Source organism: Sorex araneus, chromosome 4, assembly GCF_027595985.1.
Source record: "Sorex araneus isolate mSorAra2 chromosome 4, mSorAra2.pri, whole genome shotgun sequence".
Classification (NCBI taxonomy): Eukaryota; Metazoa; Chordata; class Mammalia; order Eulipotyphla; family Soricidae; genus Sorex; species Sorex araneus.
This window is the reverse complement of record NC_073305.1, coordinates 39,245,572-39,262,612: the sequence shown is the minus strand read 5'-3', so window position 1 is coordinate 39,262,612 and position 17,041 is coordinate 39,245,572. Positions and strand designations below refer to the sequence as shown.

The 17,041-nt window shown below is 41.7% G+C and overlaps 1 non-coding gene across 1 annotated transcript; it reads right to left on the bottom strand.

Moving 5' to 3' along the window:
• Window positions 1–601: 601 nt before the first annotated feature.
• LOC129404519 (U6 spliceosomal RNA) lies at window positions 602–708 on the bottom strand. Its single transcript, XR_008629917.1, has one exon. It is a non-coding gene; the product is annotated as a U6 spliceosomal RNA (small nuclear RNA).
• Between the last annotated feature and the right edge of the window lie 16,333 nt (window positions 709–17,041).

Sequence of the window (17,041 nt, the reverse complement as noted above, 5' to 3'; positions counted from 1 at the left end):
TTCTTTTTTAAAAAAAATACTTATTTTAAATTTTATTGAATCACTGTGAGATAGTTACAAGCTTTCATGTTTGGGTAACAATCACACAATGATCAAACACCCATTCCTCCATCAATGCACATTCCTCACCGCCAATATCCCCAGTATACTCACCCTTTCCCACCCTCCCCCTGCCTCCATGGCAGACAATATTCCCCATACTTTCTCTCTGAGATTGGGCACGTTCAGGGGGTATGGCCGTAGACAAAAAATATGGAACCCTTCATGAATTCTGGACTGGAGCGATAGTGCAGCGGGTAGGGCATTGGCTTTGCACGCGGCTGACCCGTGTTCGATTCCTCCGCCCCTCTCAGAAAGACCGGCAAGCTATCGAGAACACTCGCTTGCATAGCAGAGCCTGGCAAGCTATCTGTGGCATATTCAATGTGCCAAAAACATTAACAACAAGCTTCACGATGGAGATGTTACTGGTGCCCGTTCGAGCAAATCGATGAGCAATGGAATGACAGTGACAGTGATACAGTGATACTCTCTCTTTACTTTTGGGCATTATGGCTTGCAACACAGACACTGAGAGGTCATCATTATCTACTTTGGGCACAAAAATATGGAACGTTTCACTAATTTGCATGTTATCCTTGCACAGGGACCATGCTAATCTTCTCTGTATTGTTCCAATTTTAATATATGTGCTGCCAAAGTGAGCACTCATTAAACTTCTTAACAAATTCCTCAATCCTCATCGAAGAGAAAGCAGAAATCTTATTATTTAAATATTGCTGATTTCAGAATTATTTCTGATGAACATTTAGGGGGAAACTAATCCCTGTTCTCCATCAAAGGAGGAAGAGCCAAGTTGTCACCACACAGAATTTTAAAATTGGGCAAGCCATGAAACTCATCAGATCTAACTCCTCCTTTTTGTGGGTCAGAAAAGCAAGGCCCAAGGTGCTCAGGTGTTATTTGCAGAGCTTAACCCAGTGTCGGACGCAAATGTGAGGTGCTTGCTGTGACAGACACTGATTTTAATGGTATGTCTTGAGACACATTTTCCGCTCTCCTTACCCACGTTTAGTAGATACAGATTTTCCTGGGCAACTCTACTTCATAGCACTGTCAGGGAGCAGTTAATGAATCCCACAGCATTTTCTGGACTGGATTGGGTTGGGGACTAGGTAAACAGAGATGAGTAGGACTACCTGGTGTAGCCTCCTCACAAGGATGATTGGCTCTGAGTCCATCTCATATAAAGCATAGTGTGAGTCAGCAAAGCTCCTTCTAAGCACTGACTTTCTTGGCTTTATTCTGCTAAGAACATTGATAAAGATGGGAGGAGACAGGGAAGCTCTTAAGCAAAATACCCAGAAAGAAAAGCTTAAATGACTTTCCTTTTCCTTCTCCCTTGTCAACTTTGGACCCCCAAGAAGGAAAAGGAGTGTAGAAGGCACATCTATTTCATTATTTTTACTTTGGGGACTCATACTATGCAATGCACAGGGGTTACTCCTAGCTCTGCACTCAGGAATTACTCCTGGTGGTGCTTGGGAGACCATGTGGAATACTGGGGATTGAACTCTGGTCAACCACATGCAAGGCAAACGTCCTACCCACTGCACTAGCATTTAGGCCCTGAGGGAAAATCTAGTCTTAAATAATTTTTTTTCATAATGGTTCAGTGCTCAAGGACCACCAGAGTCTACGTGATGGTGCCGGGAGGAGGTACAGATGTTACCAGAAATTGAATTCAGGGCTTCCAACATGCTAGGCCTATCTTGACCACTTGAGTTAACTCTGGCCCTCACGTCTGTTCTATCCTTTAGCTGCTGTGCTCCTCGCTCCCGCTTCCCTCCTTTGACTGTCCTGACTTTCATTCTTGCCAAAAGGAGCAAACAGCCCAGAAGGGACTGAAATATCACTCCCAAACTGGAGCCACACTATCTTCTGGAAATTTATCTTAGAAACCCTGATCTCTGCTTACTGGCCTTATGGTTTGGCATTTGGTTCTTTCTAGTCCTTACTTGCCATCCCCTGTTCACTAATATGTTTTTGCTTTAGTCTACTTGAGTTTCTGGCCTCAAAGTCAAAGCAGCTGCCCAATGGAACTTTCTGTGCTGACAGAAACGTTGCTTTGTTGGTGTTGTTCAAATAGTAACTGCTAATCTTGTCTGTCTTTTGAATTCTTGAAGTGTGACTGTGATGACTGAAGAATCAAGACTTAATTTTGTTTAATTCATTTAGATTTAAACAGTCAGCTATCACTAGTAGGTGCCTTAACTGGACAGTTTAACTCTCAATGGAGACTCTGCCTGGCACAGGTCAAAAGCAAATCTTTGGTCTTTTGCATTCATGAACCATTTACACCCTTGGCACTAGAGGAAATTTATCACAATTCATTCATTCATCAATTCATCAATCCATCCACTCCAGAGATTGCCATTTGTGCCATATTCTCAGCTGAACATTGAGAACAAAGAGGTGGATTAGACACAAATTTACCCTTAAGAAATTCACAGCAGCTGGAGAGATAGTTCAGCAGCAAAGAAACTTGCCTTGTATGAAGCTGTCACTGTCACTGTCATTGTCATCCCATTGCTCATCGATTTGTTCGAGCTGGCACCAGTAACGTCTCTCATTGAGGGACTTATTGTTACTGTTTTTGGCATATCCAATATGCACGGGTAGCTTGCCAGGCTCTGCTGTGTGGACGCAATACTCTTGGTAGCTTGCTGGGCTCTCTGAGAGGGGCAGAGGAATTGAACTCAGGTCGGCCGCGTGAAAGGCGAACGCCCAACCGCTGTGCTATCACTCCTGCAGCTGACCTGAGTTTAATCTCTGGAACCTCATATGGCCCTCCCAAACCCTGCTAGGAGTGATCCCTGAGCACAACCATAGCCAAAGAAACAAAAGCAAACAAAAAAGTAAATCCATAGACTGGAGGAGGCAGAGAAAGGAAGAAGTATGAGCACTAGTAACCCCAACATTAAAACTTTCTTATTGTGATCAATAAATTCCAGAATAATGGTAGAGACACCAAAGTGGTTATAATCAGCTACATTTAGGTTGAGATTGGTGTCTGGCTAGAGAGGACACTTTGAGAATGGTCTTGAAAAAAGTAAGAGGGATATTTGGCAATGTGCTATTTGTGTATCTCTACCACTTACCTAAACATTTAATAGTTAAACTTTTGTGCCTTGAACTAAAGACCAAACTAGAGGTCTATGGTGAGTAGGGAGGGGATGGCGGTAGAAGACAAAAAATTGGTTTTTTATAATATCATGCTTAGATATTATTTAAATTTAACCTTTGTTTCAAAATACAAGTATGTGAACTAATTTTAACTGAAAAGGAAAGCCAGTCTTTTCTGAAAGCATTGATTATTGTCCAAAGAAAGAAAGAAAAAGGATGAACCAAGAAAATCAATGGGTCTTTCTAACTTTTAGGGAAGAAAAACCTAAATAATGGAAATTGCATTCATTCATTATTTATTCTTCCCATAAATACTGCTAAAAGAAGAAAAAGACAATTCAAATTCCCCTGTTGATTTTAACTAGCTTTTAAAAATGGATGGAGACAAGAATTTGAAGATGTCAGAAGAGCACAATCTCCTACAGATACGTTTATATTGCATGAGCCATCCACCACATTTTGTCTGTTTTGGCACTCCCTACATTTGCTCTGTGGAAATGCACATTCCCAGCCTTAAGCATACGGAGGAGGGTGAGGTACTGGCACTCGTCCCAACACACTGACCCATTACAAAGAAAGTTATGTGACCAATCACGAACAATCAGGCTCCTGCCCTAAAATTTTTCTTCTGGATTTAGATCAGATAGGGTTTGAAGGCTATAGATAACTGTGGTTATGAATCAGATAGGATTTGGAAATGGAGAAGCTGGTGGCCTTGTTTTCTTATTATTTCCCAGAGAAAACCTGTCTTCTCTGGAAGATAATAAGACAAACATATATAAACAAGAAGAGAAAGAAACAGAGAGCACTGCTCTTATTTCTCATCCCTAAAAGGACACATTTAAAATGAGTTCTGAATGGCCCAAAAGGATTTGAGAAAATAGGTCAATTAAGAGATTCTAAATGTAAGTGGTTCGTTGAGAACACTCAATGTGGTAAAGACATAAACATGAGACACTTTGTTTGACTCATTATTGTGCTCTGTCGCATCTGCCTTTCTTGATCTTTAATTTATTTTGGCAGTTTCCATAATTTCTGACCACTTCCAATTATTAAACACAGCCAGTTTCTGTTAATAACACCAATCTTCTCTCCAGTGCCATGATTTTGCTTCGACGGCTGCTGCCGAGTCTTGTGGCTCAGGAAACTTATGTGGAGAAAAGCAATATATGTTTTTTCTTTCCTTTATTCTTACTACTTCTTGTTTTTAGCTTGTTTACACAAGGAAAGTGGAGAAGAAATGGGAACAAATGGTCAGTTGTGACTATCAGGGGATAGAGTGACCTTGTTTTCTCTCAGGTTCAACCTAGTTCTGTTTGAAGCCTGATATGTTTTCTGATGTGGACATCTTCATAGACAATGTCTGTGGTTTTCCTGGAACCAATGTTCATTTTTGTTCTATCTCATTCCATGGCTGAAAACTCTTCAGGGATATCCATGTCTCCTTTCTCTAGCTAGAGACGCTCTTCTTTTGTTCTTCCTGTGCACTTGTCACCTGAGTCTCTTCTAGATCTCCTACATTCTTTCAGGTAAGATGAGGGTTTTCACACATGCCTCTTACCTTTAAGAGATATAAACTAATTCTCTGAGGTGCTACAATGGTGCTACAATGGTTCCCGCCTCCTGTTGCTGGCGATTCAGGGAAGAACTACAATCTCTTCTTCTATAGACCTCCCCAATTTCCATGAGTGATTTTCCTCAAGCATTGGCATGAAATGGAGAAAGCACTCCTATATCCCTACTTTTCTTGAGGTTGCTAAGAAATATCATCCTCCTAGGAACCCCACACAAAGCACAGAGTCATGACAAACTTTTCACTGATCCCCACCCACTAACCTTCCTTTCCCCTAAACTCTTCTTATAAGACTCTCTCAGGGACTGATTATAGAAAGGTCACTCTTCCTCTTAATAAGCCCTGAAAAAGGTAGCATCATTTTTGAATGTAGAATCATTAAGACTATGTCACTGGCTCTAAGGGTTCCATTTGTCAGTTTCATATCAGCTAGTAGATGAAGTCAATGTCTGTTGCAATTAATCATTTGTAAAGACCAAACCCTAGCTGAAAAGACACAAAGAAGGAGCTCATCATTCAATGCCTTGGACCATTTTTTTCCTGATGGGTTTGAATTCCAGACAGACTGTGGCTGTCTGTGAATAGACATATGACTTAGCTGGGCATGCAGGCAGGCAGGAGCAGAAGGGATACAAAGTGAATAAGAGTTTTTCATGGAATTTATAATAGTTTCTCTGGGTGCACAGCCCATATAACTCAGATTTTCCCTAGAGCATGGGGTCCCAGCTGCCAATTGGCTATGCACAAAACCGGGGGCTTCCTCCCCAAAGTGTGAAATTAGGTCAGAAGTGCTGGAGAGTTCACACGCTAGGAACGGCCCTTAGCCAAATAAAACAAATTTTATTTATTTTTATTTTTAATTTTATTTAATGTATAAATAAAATTCATATTTATTGATTTGAAATATAAATTTTATTTAATAAATATAAACTTTACTTAAAATATAAAATTAAAAATATTTTTAAAATTTATTTTGGTGAACCTTCTATCCACCAGAAGTTGGGGGAATAAAGACACCAATGTAGAATAATTTGGGGGGGGGGTGAATTCCATACTATTTGCCTACATCCCCAAGGAGATTGGCTCTCCATAATCCATAAGTGGTAGTCAGTTCAACAGTGAATTTTATTTCAGGATCTCAGAAAGGCTAGGGGTTCTTCCTGGTGATAATTTATCAACTGAGTCAGTGGTTCAATGTGTATGCCCAAGAAAGCAATACTGCTCAGGTGCTGTAATTCTGGGGATTCATGAACTGCCCTAGTGGTATCCAAGGCCACTTGCAGTGCTCAGGGAACCATGTGGTGCCAGAGATCTAACAGGTTGGTTGCATGCAAAATATGCCCATTAGCCCCTAGGCTATCTCTCCGGCCCCTGATAATGAATTCTTTATTAACTTTCTCCCTTCCCCATTTCCTTAGCAGTGTTTCCTGAATCCCCTCCAAAACAAAGCATTGCCTCCGGGATCCTTGATTAGGCCTACTTCTGTCTTACACATATAGGATTATCTTGGTCTCAGAAGTAGTGAAAACATGGACATAGGGGATTGGACTGTGCCAGATTAGAGAAAAACCTTGAACTATGGACAGCCTGCAGCTTGATTGCAAGATGTTTCTAAACATGAGGTTGAAAAGTACCAAGATTATGCTGATAAGCTCAGCTTGGTGCCAGCATTTCCTCCTTCCATGGCCACATCTTTAAGTTGCTGCTTTAGACAATTTGTTGTTCAACATTCTATTTGCTGCCCTTTAATTCTGGAGTTTTCCTTCCATCTCAATAAAGAGAGAGGAGAAAAAGAAATTATATTCCTGCTAAGAGGGCTGAGCCTATCTCATGTGGGGTGGGTCTTAGAAATACCAGTGATGCTGCTCATTGGGTAGAAAAATGCACAACACAGGAATGACACGTAGGCAATTCATACTTATTAATGGGCTGGAAGAGAAGACTGGGTGGTGAGTGCCTTTAAATCTAGTGTTATTGCCAAATGTCATGTATGAAGACAGGTATGACAGTGGGCTATCAAGGCAAAATGAAGGAAGAAAGGCACTGGAAATGGGAAATGGTATACCACTATTTGTTCTCTTAGAGTCACCTGTTCAAAGCAAACACCATCGTCATTTCAGTGGAGTCTCCTGAGTTAGTGGCGAGTTGTTCTGTGAGATAATTAAATAGTGCCCAAAACAAGGGCGATCAATACCAAGGTTGCTTTAGAATGGAGATAACAAAAGTCACGAATGTTTTGAGATATAAATACGTTCCCATGGGGGCTTTAAATCTTACCCAGAGAAGGATGTAGAGACTCATGGTGTAGCTTCTAATGGTTCCCAATATGCTTTCCCTAGATAAGTGACCAGTGAACCTTTCGTCTTATCCTTAGGCTGAGAGGAAATTGAGCTGCCAAGCCATATGAAGTTCCTGTGAGAGATTTGGAAAAAGATGAATGGTACTTAAGTAACAAGAGGACCGTGAAATCAAACCATTAAAAAACAATTTCAAGAAGAGTCAACTTCCCTTACTTTCTTTGCACTCTGATAAAACCCGCAAACGTGATTGGATGGCTCCTTTGATCTTGTTCAAGTTGGTGTGTTGACTTTCTCCTCCCTTTCTATCAGGCTGGAGAGGTGCTCCCAACATCAGGGAAAGTTGCCCCTGGGGGAGAATGGGGAAAAGGTGCCATGCCCATGCCTGTATCCTCCAGTTCTTATCAGCTTTGGGGGCAAAACTAAATTTCTTGGTGCTATACCTACCAAGCTTGCCTACAGATGTACCTGTGAGAAATAGTCTCAATTGCTTACTTTTCTCTGAGTGAAGGAATGATCTTTCATCTAATTGGAAGTCATTAGTTATTTCCTGGCCCCTAGAACTGAGGTCAGAACAGCCATGCGTAGGTCTTGTGGCCCATGGAAAAGGGAACCTTTAAATCTAGTGATGGTTGTGCTGAAGGTCACCTAGGGTCACATAAATTTCTCCTTCTGCACGAAAGATGTATCTTTCTGTTTGTTTTCATTTTAAATTGAACTTAAACTATAGAACTCATAGTCAAGCATATGAAAAATTAAATCAAAAATACTTTGGGTAAGATTAAAGACCACTTTGATCAATCAACACTGTTCCTTCACTTTCCAACCAAGCAACACCTATTGCAGGAGACTTTGCAGCTCAGAAGTCCTTTTCCTAGAGGGAAATATGTATATTATGCTTGCTTGTGCCTGTAGAAAATGTAAAGAATGTATATTTTAGGGTTGCTAAGGCCATCTGGTTCTCTATATCATCCTGCAACTTGATTTTTTCATTCAGCACATTCCTTCAGATTGGTAGATTTGAACTCAGAGCTGCTGGGAAGAAAGGATGGAGGCTGAAACTGTCCATCTCTGCTACCTTTGTCCAGAGAAAAGGCTGTCTTTCTCTAGTTGGTTTACTTGGTTAACCATCTTCTTAAAACTTGCACAAAGATAAGATCTGTGTTGTGGTAGCTCTGGATGCATTGTCTTTGCTCTATTTAATTGTTTTGTAGTATTACTTAGCACTGTAGCTCTGTAGCACTGTCCTCCCGTTGTTCACAGATTTGCTCGAGCAGACACCAGTAACATCTCCATTGTTACAGTTACTGTTTTTGAGATATCGAATACGCCACGGGTAGCTTGCCTGGCTCTGCCATGCGGGCAGGATACTCTAGGTAGCTTGCTGGGCTCTCCAAGAGGGACGGAGGAATCGAACCCAGCTCGGCCGCATGCGAGGCTAACACCCTACCCGCTGTGCTATTGCTCCAGCCCAGTATTACTTAGTGCCAATATATTGTGTTTCCTATCCCAGCCTCTTGTTTGATTTTCAGTCATTTTTCACGATGATAGGCAACATTTCCATGGGGAGTCCTGTGTCTCTGTGCCCATGTACAGGTTGTGGAGCTGCTGCTCCCAGACTGCACATTTTAAATTGCACAAAGCTCAGTTGCCCTCTGAAGCGCATATATTTTCACCAGTGGCATACAAGAGTGTGGTCTTTCTATCGTCCTCACCAACACTCAATGCTTCCAGACTTAATTTTTTCCTAGTTGCCAGCTCCTATTGGAAGTGGGTCTGGTCAATCTTTTGGCTTTGGGATTGTTGCTTTGGTCTCTGGCCTGAACTTTCTGCACCTTGATTCCTCTCCTTTGACAAGGAGTGACTACTCTTTTTCAGTTCTGTATTCTAGATGATAAATGGGCAGGTAGACAGCTTTACCTCTACTGATCCTTTGTCTGGGCTTCATTTATTCCTCTGTGTACCAAAAAAGGAGCTGGGTCACAGGGAGTCCAGAATCCAGGTCTCAATTTCTAGCCTGAATAGAACTAAAAAAATTCACTTAAAAAAAGTGAACTTGTTTGTAACAACTTTTATTACCATTACCCCTCATTGCTATTTAGTTTGGTTGAAAAACATTACTGCAAGTGTACATAGTCAGGTATGATTCATTTGAAGGGGTAATGAGTAGGTATGGATTTTATTGCTTCAATAAATTGTGTCACCATTCATTTCTGTGAGTGCCTGGGTGGGGAGGGGTGACAAATCTTTCTGGCCTGCCCAAGCTTTCAACTAGGTTTCGAACACTTCTCAAATCAATCAGTCTCACTTACACTTCTGCAGCCACATCCGTTTTTGCTTTTCAAGCTACACCTTCCTCAACCATTTGGCAAATATTTATTGAGCACCTGCAATATGCCCTGCTCCAGAGTCACTTTTTTGAAGGTGAGAGTGAAAGATAAGGGTGGTGGAAAAGTTGGTGAGCTGCCAAATCTCATGGTATAATTCATAGCTTTTTAATGTCCAAGACAACAAGAATGTTCTGTAAAATGTGTGCTCTCCAATATGGACAAATTCCAAGTGCCTTGGGACACTTGCTACAGATGGTGTAGCTGGAATCCCTTTGTAGACAGACTAGGAAGGAAAAATATAGAGTGTGTATGTATGTGTGTGTGTGTGTGTGTGAGTGTGTGTTGGGGGGGAGGTAGTTTGCAGAACTCAGTCTTCTTCTCTTTTAAGTCTTGATCTCCTATCTGTCAGAACTGTTTGAGGATCAAAGGGCCCAGAGGATACAGTTCTTGGCATAGTGTCTAACCTCCTGAAAATTGGATGTTCTCTTTCCTTCTGTTGTGCCATGTTGATGCTCAGGATGCCCCTGTGCCTCTGAAATGTCAAAGCATCTACCTGGAGGAGGTGGACTCGGGGAGCAGAGCCAGGGCCTCTGGAAGGGGCCCAAGAAGTAGTAACTTCCCCATTTAAGGGCCTTTGGGGTTCAGCCTCTGAAGCATTCCAGCATGTTGCACAACTTTATGATCACCACAAATTGTATCACTCTCTTTGTCAGGGTTTCACCAACGGTGGGACTTTGCCCCTCCCACCTTCCTCCCCCCCCCCCCCCCGCCCCGCCAGCTGCCACCTCCCTAGACAGGTGCTAAAACAGAGCAGGTGCTCAAGAAATCACCATGATGACTGTATGACCCAGTGGAGGGGAAGCCAAAGGCCAGGAGGCTTAGACACCCTTCCTCCGTCAGCTCTGTCGCTCCTCAGGGAAATACAAATTACAAAGACTTTGGGGTCTCAGACTCGATGTTGACTCTCAGGTATACTCTTCCTGGCCCTAGAAATGTGACGGTGCTGCCTCTACCTCAGTTTCTCCACCTGGTCCCTGGTGCTTTCAAATTCTGTGACCTGGATGTCTGGTTCTTCTGCTGCTTTTGCTAGGCAGGTCCTGAGACCAGCACAGGCCATCATAACACCTTTCTTCTACAGCTAGGGCTTGTTGGGGCTGGTCAGACATTCCCCCTACTCCTTCCACACAGCAGGCGCTTGCAGTTGGCTTCCTATGACTCCAACAACAGGGGGTGGGAGGCGGGCGGGTGTTCTCCTTCCCTTCCCTGACCTCACCCAGCAAGAACTCCAGAGGCAGTCAAAGCAAACAGGACTTGCGCGCCCTAGCCAGGAAATCCAAAACAAAGGAGGACTGCTTTTGTCAGCTGTTTCCTTTGGTCAGAAGATAAATTGTGAGAGGAATAATCTCAGAAAAAAAAAACACCTGGAAACAAAGAAAAATAATAAAACAAGTTATATAATAGTTGGATGAAATGGAGGCATTTATTTTTTTTTTATTTAATAAGTGTGTGATTACAGCTGAGCCTGTGAGTGGGGTTCAAGACAGGGAGTTTGACCTAGAGGGTTCAGAGTTTAGTGGAGATTAGAAATAAAAAAGTCAGGTAGATAATAGCATGTATGTATGACGAGCTTTCACTGACTTTCATTATCTAGACTCTCTAACTTAGATTTTGACAGGCATTCAGGTGGTGTTTAATAATTATTTGTTGGATAGATGGATGAGTAAATGGGGATAGGATATGTAAACGTATAGAAGAAGAACCTAAGACCTGTGCTAGTATTCAAGGATACTTGAAAGAAATGAAAAAGACCAGAATACTTGGGTGAAGGGTAGTAGTTAGAGAAGGAGAAGGAATGGCGTGTTAGGAAGGAGCCTAGAAGAAAGACGGGGATTCCAAAGGGTTGAGTTTTGCAAGCTAAGGAGCAGCCATAGTTGAGATTCAGATTCAAGGTCTTGGGTATGTGAAACTGTCTAAAGTTACTGATTTCCAAACAGCCACTTTGAATTAAGAAAAACAAAATTTTTTTATTGTTTCATCAAATACTTATGTGCTACCCAATAGTCAAGTACAGAATCATGAGGAAACCTGTAAACCAAAAACGGGATTATCTTCCAAGGTCACGTAGAAACAAGAATGTTTTCTTGGGTGGGGGTGTGTTTGGGCCACACTTTGAGGTGTTCAGTGCTTGCTCTTGGCTCTGTGCTCAGGGACACTCCAGGTGGTGCTTGGGGAACCATATATGGTGCTGGATATCAGTCCTGGGCTAGGCTAGTGCCTTGCAAGCTGTACTTTCTCTCCAACTCTATCCTTTTATCCCCTCTAAAATAAAATTAACTTTTGTATAATTATATAACTAAAACAGGTTATTATGAAATGTGTTAAACAAAAGGACAATAATTCCAGTGGAGCTCACTCCCCAAATACTCATCCTCAGATCGCACTAATGTGGAAGTTCTGTTTGGCCACATTTACATTTTAAGTACAAAGGAGCTAGGTAGAAGGCCACTGCTTGAAAGTCGCAATGTTCTTGATGTCTAACCGAAGAAAAGTTTGTTTTTGTTTTGTGAGCAATCAGGATGAAGAGAATGGTGCAGTAAGATTCAGGGGTGCATAGTTGCTGCCTCTCTTCATCCATGACTCAAATGAGGTTGCCAGGTAAGCCCACTGTTTACAAGGTGAAAGCATAGTTACAACAGGGTAGCACAGCTGCACAAGACTCAACCCCACGGTGCCCCCGCAAGGAGACAGGGCTTTGATATATAACATTTTCTCTAAAACATGAAGTCCATACTGTGAACATTTAAAAACGGATTTTTAACCTCTATTTCTAAATTTATTAAAGCACATTAAATAGGGCATATTGAAAATTGTACAACTGATGTTTGAAATAAGTATGTACCTGTGAAGTCATCACCACCCTGAAGATAATGAAAGGAAATACTGGCTTTAATTACCCGTCAGTTTGTCAATCCTACACGAAAATAAAGAAAATTTTAAGAAGAAAATGATTCCCTAGAAAAGTGCTAAATTGCATTGATTAATTCAACGATATTTGTTTTTTTGTATTTATACCTCTGAGTATATATGTAGCTGTATATTTGTGTATATAAATTTATATGCATATATATACATGCATATATATATGAGTTTACCCATGTTACCTATAAAAAATAACATAAAGAGACACTTGTGTCCCTTTCCCTTTTGCTTTTGAATTCCATCTTGGAAATTTCTGAAAGGATTTTCTTCCGAAAGTATCTTTCCACAACTCTTTGACTTTATGTTCTTAGCTCCAAGAAATTAAACTTGGTGAGTTGAAACCACCTTTATTGTTGCTTTAGAGCCCTCACTATGTCATGGCATTACATTTTTAACCTCTCTTGCCAAGGGTAGGCATTGGTCAACTACCAAGTCAATCACCAAAGTTCTTAAAAATAGTAGGTGGATCCCAGACAGCTCCTCCCTGCCCCTGCTTTATATAAGGCAGTCTATGGAGACTGAGTAAATGGCTGAGTGCTGGCCCATTGCCCATGCTCATCACCTAGAGTAAAGAATGAACACCTGAAACCCACCAAGTGGGTCCTGTGGATCCATAACCCCTGCATCCCTCCAGTGCAGGTCCACCACTGACTCTCTTCTTTGAGTCCTCTTGTCCTCTTTCAGGAGTTCCTCCTGTCTGATGGCCTCTTCCTAATGTGGGGGAAGCCTCACTCATCAGACCAGGCCAATTCTGGGTGGGATTTAGGGCTGGCTGTGAAAAGGTATAGAGACTGGCCACATTTCACTGATGCACTGAGCACCATATCCATTCTGTATTTGTTCCCCTATTTCTCTAGGGGCAAATTTTACCTATTGGGACTCTTCCAAAGCAAGACAGAGAGACAGATAGAATTTTCAAATCTCTTCTTTATCTTCTGACTTTTAAAAGGTGACTATAACTTTTGAAAGTCTACAAAAGATCTCTCCTTTTGAACATTCTCATTTAATTTGTATTAAGATACCTGCTTACTGTCTCTGAGGCCCCAGGACTGCAGGCAGGGGTTATACCTTCATACCAATGGACAAGGACTCACCTTCCCAATGATCTAGTGAGTTTCCTTGTAATTTCCTCAGTGGTTATGCATAATTTTTTGTTGCCTTCTTTTTGGGCTGTTGAACTCTCCCTCTGTGTCTTGATTTATTAATTTTATTAACCAGAAGAAATGAGCTCTTGTCATCAGAACTTGAGCCTTGACAGCAACACCTTCCTTACCATTCACGTATTTTTTTCTCTACTACTTTCCACTGTGAAGTATTTAGCACCACAATCAAAGGCCATCCATAATAACATACATTTATTGAGCACTTATTATGCACCAGGTGGTTTCATGGGCATTACGTGTATATAATCTCCTCTGACCCTGATAATAATCTTGGTGCTATACATGAGAGTAGTTAGGCACAGAAGATTTTAAATAACTTATGAAGCATTAGCACCAATGTATGTACCCAGTTAGTACCCCACATGAAGAGCTGCTGGTATACACTGTGCTTTAAAGGACCTTCGTATTCCTGTTGGTCATTTCCAAAGTCCATTTGATAGGTCTTAGGCATGTAGATATTCCTACCAAATACAATTTGTCTTGAGGCTATGGATGATTTCGTGTATCCTCTTGAAAGCCCAATATCAAGATTCCTGTTTTTTTGATGAGTGCCATCTACATTGGAGGTGGCTGCTCTTGTAGGGTTTAAGGGGATTTGTGGTCATTCAGATGTCCTTTCCCTAGCCCTAAGCAGTAAGCCTGACAATAGTAACTCAAATTGTGTTCCTAGTGCTCAGGAACTGTTCTATATGTGAGCCATGGCATACTCAGGGGTGGGACTGGAGGAAGGAACCTGCGAACATCAGCCAGGGCCTGACCTTGATTCTGAGGCACACCTAGGAGGCTAGTAGAGCCATCCGCCCACAATTACCTGGGGCAGTTAAAACATTCCTCAGGGTCTTGGCTCTGCTGGTGTACTGTGCCTCCAGTACCTTTACCCAGGTGCTCCCTTGAGTCAGTCTCAAAGTAATATTTTCAAACTTGCAGAGAATTCAGATGATGCATACTTAGAGTCTCAACCCCTTTCATTCTTCCCTCTCTCCTTTGTTTGAGCTGTCTCATAAGTATCTAGTGGGTGTTGGTTCTTTCTAGACCTTTGTCTCTGTAATGCATAAAAAAAATGAAATTTTTTAATTTTCCATTCATGGAGTCACATCATGCATATTGTTCTGTATTTTTGTCTTTTTCCTCACTCTCAGTAACTTCTTTCCCTTCCACAAATGTATTCCTTAATTTATTGAAGCCTTTCTATGTAGTTGGACATTGTTAAGTAATTTCTATTTTTTTATTATCTCACATAATACTCTGAAGGCAGTTTTGTGTGTCTGAAGACAGCCTTTGTGGATATGTGCACAAATTCATATATAAGAGTTGTTAGTTTTCTCTTTACAAGGAAAAAATAAAATATTAATAAACTTATTAAAAAAATTCCACTAGACAGTCTCTAATTCCCTGAAGTCACTCTGTTCTCCTCACACCCCCACTCAGGATAAATGAGCTATTCACTAGCACCACCTTACAAATAAACACCACAGTTTGGGGGGCCACACATGATGTTGTACAGATTCATTCTCCTAAGCAGTTCCAGTGAAGTAGACAGGAATGAAGCTGCCCACCAAGGAGGGTGATTGAGGTTGCCAAAACCTTGAGGGGAAAGATGAGCAGACTGTCCTTGGATGGCTGTGAATGCTCACTTTCACAAACCATATGACTTATTCTTGGTTGGTGGTTGCCTCTAGGATCTCGGGGTACTGGCCTGTAGAGCAGGGGTTGCTTCTCTGAAACTCGAGTCTAATGAGTTATCTGGAGCAGCAAACTCCTAGAACAAGACGGGCAAGCAGAATGCATACTGGTTCTGGGTCCAGGCTGCCTTTCTCTTCCCTTCGTTCTTGTGAAATTGGTAACACATTCACTCCATTTCCAGATACCCAGTTTCCCTTGTCACAATAATGCTCCTGAAATGAGAAGTGGACGTTTAGTGTTGGCAGACTGCTTTCCGCTCTCACCCTCACATTCTTGCTGAAGTCTATGATAAAAGAAGGGGTATAGTATAGTTGGAGAGTCCTGGTGTCAAGGACCTAAGATGCTCTTCTTTAATTGCCTTTTGTCCCCGGCCCCATTGTACACAAATGCCAGTTGGAACCCCAGACAAGAAGTTAATAAACCCTACCCCTTGTGTATGGAGGCAGAAAGAAAGAGTTGTCAAAATTTTCTCTGAAATTCAGACGAGACTAAAGTGCAAAGCAAATGTCAAGCTCATCATTCCTTTCCCTGACTCTTGGTGCCCATCCCTTCTAATAATGCTGCTGGAACCCTTCTGTGTAATTAGTGGGGGGCATAATTAATACATGAGAGGAGTCTCTCCAACAGATCTGAGGCAGAGTGTTCTCTTAAAATGGGACGGGAGGCAAAATCTTACAAGCTTCTACATGTCAACTCCAAACGTCCAGTCTGCCAATCATGGAGACAACCCTAGTTGCATATATGTGTCTTTTATTTTATTTTTATTTTTTGGATGGATGGCCCAGTAAGAATGAGCTTTGCTAATCAAAAGAGTTAAGAAGAGCTCTGAGTGCCTGAAATTGGCATTGGAGAGGATGAGTTTAAAAACTTGGGAAAATCACAAGTGGCATTTAAGACTACCTCCAAACATCTCTGGAAGTTGGGTTCATTGACTGGGTAGTGAGAGTGATAGGGCACACACACACACACACACACACACACAGACACACACACACACAGAGTGAATGTTTCTGATGGACCTACTCTATGCCAGGCACTAAATGCTGTTTTAATTAGCTCCTGAGATAAATATCAAACCTCCCCCATTCACAGGTAGCACCAGAGTCCTCCCAACTTGTGATGTGACCTGCTGAAGGTTACAGTTAGGGACTCAGTACCATCTATGTCTCTAGGATGAGGGGAAAATCATTATTACCATTACATAAACCATCCTTGAAGTTTCCTTTGGTCTTTTTCCATCTTTATAACTAGACTACCATTGTTGGGATCAATTTTCCCAGCACCTGATTTAGATCATCTCCTTTGGGACAAGGCTCATCCATACCTCTGCATCCTCAGAAAATGGAGATGTGCATGTAAATGTGCTCCACCTCAAGATCTTGCTCAGGAATCAAGAAGATGTTGGCCTCAACAACTCTGCTAGTCTCTCTCCCAGGACTAGTGACGCTGATACTGTGGTTTTACAGCTGTAGAGCCAACTTCTCCCCAGATACTCTTCTAATTAATTTTATAAGCTTCTGACTTCCCATAAGCACGATGTAAGACTCTTGACCCTAATCAAACTTGCTTTTCTTCTTTTTTCTTTTGCTTCTCTGGTTGTCCTTTCTTCACTCAAGGCTAGGGCCCTGATGCTCTCTTTTCCTTTGCTTTACCTTACTCACCCAGATCATTAACACTACCTAAATGTTCTGGAATCTACCCTTGTCTTTATAGTCACAGGGTTACAACTATTGCTTGGGATTGTTTCCTATCTGTCTTCCTTCCCCTATTTTTACTCTCTACCTCTTCCAACAAATCATTCTTAACATTGCAGCCAAATGATCTTCCTAG